The sequence below is a fragment of the Rattus norvegicus genome, chromosome 1 (genome assembly GCF_021556685.1).
Source record: "Rattus norvegicus strain SHRSP/BbbUtx chromosome 1, alternate assembly SHRSP_T2T, whole genome shotgun sequence".
NCBI classification, from domain to species: domain Eukaryota; kingdom Metazoa; phylum Chordata; class Mammalia; order Rodentia; family Muridae; genus Rattus; species Rattus norvegicus.
This window is the reverse complement of record NC_141534.1, coordinates 8,682,501-8,690,000: the sequence shown is the minus strand read 5'-3', so window position 1 is coordinate 8,690,000 and position 7,500 is coordinate 8,682,501. Positions and strand designations below refer to the sequence as shown.

The window sequence follows — 7,500 nt, the reverse complement described above, 5'->3', positions numbered from 1 at the left end:
TCAGAAGCAAAATTGCTGGGTCATATACTAGTTCTGTTTTCACATTTTTGAGAAGCCACCGTGAGGTTTTCTATGCCAATTGTACAGTTTTCTACCTACAAACATTGTTCAAAAAAGAGGCCCATTTCCCCAGTCTCCACCAAACCATGGGAAGGGAGGGGACAGTCCTAACTATAAAGTGATATGTCATTGTTATTTTTATGTGCATCTATTTAATGATTTATGATGCTTAAAAAAACTTTTCAAGTGCTCATTGACCCTTAACATATTGTCTTTGGAGAAATGTCATTCATTCCCATTTTTAATTTGTTGCTGTATTTTTTTCTTCTATGATCAACAAATGCCCAGCAGAAACAAATTAAGGGAGGAAGGATTTGTTTGGCCTCATAATTTAGAGGTATGAAGACATACATTTGAGGGCAGGGCACAGAAGATAAGCTCGTATCATGGTGGCCAGGAAGCAGACAAAGCTGTACATGGAAGGCTCGAGTATTCTGAGCTGGCTTTCTCCCTTTGTCACCTTTTATTATCTGAACCCTCAGCCTGAGTAGATGAACGAGGCTTCCCATATTCAGGGTGGGTCTCTCGCCCTGATGTAACCATCTGCAAACACCCTCAAACCCAGATGTGTGTTCGACCAACTCAAAGTCATTCTAAATGCATCCAAGTTAAGAACTAAGACGAACTCTTTGTCTTGTATACTTTTCTGTTGCAGTGATAAAAATTATCTGGCTAAAGCAAATTAGTAGCAAGGATTTGTCCTGCTTCTGGTAAGTTCCCAAATTAGGATGTTGGTTTGATTTCATTTTAGGGGTTTCCTAAGACAAGAGCTTGCTATGCAAACTTGACTAGAACTTCCTGTGTAGACCAAATTGGCCTTGAACCTGAAGTGCACCCCCCCACCTCTGCCTTCTCCTGCTGGGACTGCAAGTGCCAGGCAGCTCATCTGGCTTCTTTTTGATTTTACTTTAACATAAACCTTTACAGCTATAAATTTCTCGTTACGTCTGCCTTTGCTGCATTTCCCAGGTCTTGGTATGTTATGCTCTCATTTTCGTTGGTTTATTCTTTTAGGTTTTTTTTTCCCCTATATTTTGAAGGATCTAATGTTAGGCTAATAATTGCCATATCTCTTTTCCTCGTTGCACTTTTTATTAATGTATAATATCCTTCCTTGTCTCCTGAGAACTTTTTGATTTAAAGTCCATTTTGCATGACATTAGTATGACAATTCTTGCTCTTTTCAAATGACTTTTTCAAGATACATTATTTTGTGTTCTTTGATTTTCAAAGCTATTTGTTTGTTTAGGTCCAAGATGAGTACTTTATAGGTATCATCTGGCTGGATCATGTCCCATCTACTTTTAAATCTCTAGAATTTGGCGGAAGTGTTTACTCTATTCACATGCAAACTAGTTGCTGAGGGATTGTCTTCATTTTACTATTTATTTGCAATTTGTCTTTGGGTTCTTTTTTTTTATTTCCTATATTGCTTTTTTTAATTTCCCTTTTGTTGAATTTTATGGTGGAATATTTAAATTCCTTTCTTATTTTCTTTTTATATACATTTTATAGCTATGAGCCTTGTGATTACCATAAGAATTCCATTCAACATGCTAAAGTCATAACACTCTAATTTGAATTTATGGCATCTTCTGTAATGTACGAAGACTTTTGTTCCTTTAATAGCTGTTTCCAAGACTTTCTTTTTTACATTTATTTATTTAGATAGTTGTTATTATTTATTCATTTTGTATATGTGGGTCCCAAAGACCAGACACAGGCCATCACGCTTGGCCGCGAGTACTTTACCCACTAAACCATCTTGTTGTCCTGGCATACCGTCCTCTCTTTTTTGTTTGTTGAGATGAGATGGTAATGTATACTCCCTTGGCAATCAAGGCTGACTTCAAACTCAGACATTTACTAGCTCTGCCTCCTTGATGCTGAGATTCAAGCCACACCGCCATGAACCTTTTTCTTTTTGACATCACAGGACTATGTTTTTACAGAAACCTTGTACCCACAAATAGAAACTAATCATTCTCTTAAATTACGTTGGGAAGGAAAAAACTCTTAGAAGCTAAAGTTGTATAAATACCAACTTTTGTCATTGCCCACGTGGTTACCTCTATATTACATCTTTATTTCTTCAGAGAGGTCTGAGTTACTGCTTAAGGTCCCTCATTCCCTCTCAGGAGTTCCCTTGAGCATTCTTACAGGATAAACATAGCAAATTCCTTTAGCTAGGAATTTCTTCACTTCTCTCTTACTTTTAAAGGACATTGGATTCCTGGCTGATGTTTCCTTGTTTATTTGGTTGGCTATTTTTAAGACATTTTGAACATATCGTCTTCTGCCCGTGAAAGTTTCTATGAAAACTGCAGGTGGCCTTACTGGGGAGTCCCTTGTACGTGGCTTACCCCTTTCCCAGCTGCTTTCAAGATTCCTCTTCTTTTGGAAGTTTGATTTTGTCTGAGTTCGGTCTTTTTAGATTCATCTCCCTTAGGCTTTGTTGCATTTCTTGAGTGTCTATACCTATGACATTAAATTGGGGGATTTTTTCAGGCATTACCGTTGTTAATCCTCTCGGCTCTTTTCTTTTAATCCAGAATGAATGTTTCCTCCCACAATGTATATACTCATTGGCGTGATGATTAACCTTCACCGTCAACCTGACTATTTAGAATCACCGTGGAAGCACACGTCTGGGGAGGTCTACCAAAGTATTTTCATAAAGATTTGAGTAAGCAAGGGAAGACCCACCCTGAATGTGGCTCACACCATCCCGTGGGCTTGTATCCTGCAGAGTTCAAAAGAATGCTGAGAAAGAACCGGCATTCGCTTCTCACTACCCTTTCATGCAGCTGTCACTATCACCCTCACACTCTGGTTACCACACCTTCCCTGCCGTAATGGACTGAACGTACCTCTAAGACCTGGGAAGCTAAAATAAACCTCTCCTTGAGTTCCTTCTGTCAGGTGTTTTTCCAAAGCACAACACTAATAGAGCTGCCTGATGCACTTCTGCAGGTCCCTTAGGCACTGTTTCATTTTCTTCTTTGTACGTTTCCGTTCGTGTGTGTGTGTGTGTGTGTGTGTGTGTGTGTGTGTGTGTTTGCTAAGAGGATAGCCAGCCTTGTTTTTTTGTTGGGGGTGGTTTTTTGTTCTGTCTGCATGTTTTTATTTATTTATTTATTTATTATATATAAGTACACTGTCGCTGTCTTCAGACACACCAGAAAAGGGCATCGGATCTCATTACAGATGGTTGCGAGCCACCATGTGGTTGCTGGGAATTGAAGTCAGGACCTCTGGAAGAGCAGTCAATGCTCTTAACCGCTGAGCCGTTTCTCCAGCCCCGTTTTGCCTGTTTTTTTTTTTTTTGTTCTTTGTTTCTTTGTTCGTTTGAGGTAGGATTTTGCACTGGCCTGGGTGCCCAGTTGGGGTGGGCTGGCTGACCAGCAAACCTCAGGCGCCTGTCTGAATCCACCTCGTCAGCACTGGGCCAAAAGTGAATGCCCAGCGTTTATGTGGGATGCCCAGCAGACATTTACCAACTGAGACCTTTCTCCTAACCCCTTCAATCGTTTCAACTGCCTGGTTTTTCCAAATGGACCACTTCTCTCCTCCCATTTCCAAATTCTTCTCCCTGATCAACTGTGTCCCAGAAACCTTCTAGGAAAGTGTTCCTTTTTAAGTTCTGTTTTTCAGTCACAGTCTATTTTTGGTTTCTGTTAGGAATTCCGTCTCCTTGCGGCTGTTTCCCTTCTCCCATACTTCCTGGTCTTGACTGTTTCGGTGTTGCCTTTGGTTCTTTGTGCACGTTAAGACCGTTACGCCTAGTAGATGGTTTTTGTCTACTAGATCTGTCCAGAAGGCCTGTCATGAAATCCTTTTCAGGGACGATTAATTTTATTTTTCCTTTTGAATGAGCACACTGCTTTATTTCACCATATGCCTTGTGGTTTTCTTGTTGAAAACTAGGCATGCTGGGGCTAAAGCAGTGGCTCAGAGGTTAAGAGCACTGGCTGCTCTTGCAGAGGACCTGGGTTCAAATCCCAGCAACCACATGGTGGCTTGCAACCATCCAAAGCCCCAGTTCCAGCACATTCAACGCCCTCCTCCGAACTCTGTGGACATTGGTGTGCAAATGACGCACAGACATACGTGCAGGCCAAACACTCAGACACATTATATAAATCTCAAAAGAAGCTGTTGCTGTCTTGTTTTAAACTAGGCATCCAAATCTAACGGTGTAATGACTCCAGAAACTGGATTCTCCTCCTTCCCCAGAGTTTGCTGAGTTTTAAAACTTGTGACTGCCTTTGAGCCCTTGACCAGCACAAGATCCTCTAAGGTAATGGCCTTCAACCTGTGCATAGCCACCCCCTTGGGGTCAAAATACTCTTTCACAGGGGTCACCTAAGACCATCTGCCTATTACCTTGTGTTTATGATGGTAGCAAAATCGCAGTTACAAAGTAGCAATAAAAATAATTTTATGGCTAGAGGTCACTGCAACATTAGGAGCTGTGTTAAAATGTCACTAGGAAGGTTTGACTGCTCTGCCAGGTCTCTGTGCCTTGCTCTAGGAATACAGACTTATTTCTCAGTTTTCCCAGATACGTAGTATCTTTCGAATGTCATGATTCTAGTATTTGATTGTCCTACAGGAAAAAAAGATAAAAAAAAAAACAAAGGGTTCACTTTTTAAAATCTCCAAGAGCCAGCCTAGAAGATCAAGCCAACCTGGGAGATCGCTGGGGGAAGGCGCAATGCCAGAGGCCATTTACCTCTTTGCCCGCACTCTTTGGATTAGAGACACCAACCAATGGTCAGAGCACAGCCCCCAGATGGCTGGAGAATGGGATCCTTGCTGCCCATCTCAGATACCACAAGTCACGTGCAGATTGAGCTTGGAGCATGGGGAGGGAAAGTGAAACTGTGACTGTGCTAAGAGATGACATTGATGACTTTATTTTACGGATCAAGCCTTCTCCTAGAAAAGGCAAGCCCTTGATCCATAGCAGTTCCATCAAGCAGACTCTGTTCTTGCAATGGGGCTGAGACGGGGCATGCCCAGTGCTTTTCACTCTGCCTTCTCCCCAGAAGCCTCACAAGGTTTTACTTTTCTCCTGAGCTGTGAAATAATGTTGTAAGGTAGAGCTTTGCTTTTCACTGAGAAGAAATAACTCAAGCCCTATGTATTTATTTAATAAAATTTTACTATTAAACTTTTCTTTAAAGTGTAATGACTCATGCTGTATATATTTTTTTAAAGCCTCCATTTCTTTCTTTAGAGAATACATGATAATGCTTTAAAAACTCAAAATCACTCTGCGAATTTTGAGGTCAATACACATTGGCCAACAGGGAATATTTCTTAATTCATCAGGGTGAGATGATGTTGACAGTGTACAAAGTTAAGTCTGACTTCAACACTCGATGTCTGGGATTCTTGATCTCTAATCTAAAGAACTTGGAAAGAGGGTGGAAATTGGAAAAAAAAACAGAAAAAGGAAAAAAACTAGCATGTAAGGTTTATTATTAAAATTAGAAGTTTCTTCCCTGGATGATTTCTCTATTGTGGCAGCATACAGAGACGGCCAAGCTGGCAAGTAAGAACAAAGCCATCTTCTGTCCTGGCTTGGGCACTTGCTCGTGACTGGGGCACCCCCTGTAGGACTCCGTTCTTGTCCATTAGGCAGCAGAGTAGCAAGCTGGTAGAGCTCATCGAATGCCTTGTCTGTTCTTGACCAGTCAATGGAAGTTTAGAACCACTGTGCTGCTGCTCTCCCGTAGGGCCATGTTGAGAGACGGGACCTTGAAGTTGTGATGTGGTCATCAGAGCTCTGCCCTAGTAAATAGGTTAATGCTGCTTCTATGAGAATGGGCAGGTTATTGGAACTGTGTTACATGTGGAAGGAAGAGATTCTCTTGATCACATTCACTCGTAGTTGTCTCCCTACTATGGGCGCTGCAGCAAACACGGACAGCTCACCTTGGACTTTCCAGCCTCCAGACTGTAACAATGAAATCTCAGTCTAGATGAATCTGGTCTCGGATATCCTGTTATAGAAGCACCAAAACAACAAAAGAATAAAACAAAGACAAAAACCCTAAACCAGAGAAGTGTGGCTGTTGCTCTAACAAAGAAATAAATCAAAGACGCGCTTGTGAAGGCACACATGCCTCTTTAGAGCTGGGTAAAGGGTAGAGGCAGGAGAAAATTGGAGAATCAAGCTAGAAACAACTCTAGATTGTTAACGGAGGAAGACAAATTCTGACTGGGGCTAAGAAGACAAGAACATGAGGCAAATCTTAAATAATCTTAGGAATGATTGTCCTGGGCCATACAATACGATGCTGATCAAGAGTAGACTGCATATATAATGATGGTTTCCAGTTGAACAGGAAAACAAGTATCGGCTAACAATGGCATTGCTTCCATGGGATTGTGACAGAACCCGCTGCTGACGTATTGGCAGTGGTGCTGACGACCTAAGCCAACCCATTTCCTGACAACTGTATAAAAGCATAGCGCACGCAGAATGTCTAGCACAAAGTGCTTCTTAATGGCAGCAAGTGACTGGGTTGCCGATTTATGTGCTTATAGCATACTTCTTAGCTTTATTTTAGTGTGTTCCTATATACTAAAAATTATGATATTAGAAAGCAGCAGCATTATGCTGGCCACGGCTTCATACATCTCTTGTTCACCATTCTCCAGCCTGGCCAGGTTCCAGTCTCCAGCTCGCCCAGAGGACACTAAGTGACTGACTATACTGTGGATAGGTTTAGATGTGTGTAAGTGTTCTCTGTGCTCTTAGCTCAACAAAACTGTACATAGCCACACGCTCCTAGAAATGTATCTCCATTGTGAAGTGGTGTGTGACCGCCTACCTCTATTAAAATACCTGTGCTCAAAATGCAGAAATACAGATAACAGATGGTCATTCCACCTGGATTCCAGAGGGAAATGAGAAGAAATGGTATTAGAAGTTGGAGTTTGTACGCAACTGCACGGAGCTTAGCAGGGCTTGTCTGCATGCTAGAATTTTGCAGTGGGCAGACTTTAAGAGCAATAGACCGAGATATGGTAGAAAGACTATCTAAGCCAGGAAGAACTCAAGGTACCCTGCAGCTGAGTTCGATCACATACAGTAAGGAAAGAAAACAGAAGTGATTTAGCTGTGGAATTCATAATTAAAAGGGAAGCAGAAAGGGAGGATTTGGAAAGCTCTCAGCCTGACCATGTATAGAATGAAAGATCTGTGTTTGGGCGTGACTGCAAAGGGTGTGGCCCAGCAACTGTTTGCTCAAGAGATTAATGGGTACAAAGAAGACAGCTTCTAATCCTCAAGTCAGCAAAAGACCCTGAAGGTATTTCAGAGAATTTCCAGGCAGGCAAGCTAAGACTTTGAAGGTAGTATTTCCAGAGAAGTGCCCTTGGGACTTTGGCATTCACTGCTCTGTACCTCAGGACTCTGCTTTCTGA

The 7,500-nt window shown here is 41.7% G+C and overlaps 1 protein-coding gene across 1 annotated transcript in view; it reads left to right on the top strand.

Annotated features, from left to right (window-relative positions):
* Window positions 1-5,241, top strand: part of Zc2hc1b (zinc finger, C2HC-type containing 1B) — a 37,698-nt gene extending 32,457 nt beyond the window's left edge. The window contains exon 7 of the mRNA XM_087649789.1: window positions 4,676-5,241. The gene's annotated coding sequence lies outside the window, so the exon portion shown is untranslated. The remainder of the gene's footprint in view (window positions 1-4,675) is intronic.
* The last annotated feature ends 2,259 nt before the right edge of the window (window positions 5,242-7,500 follow it).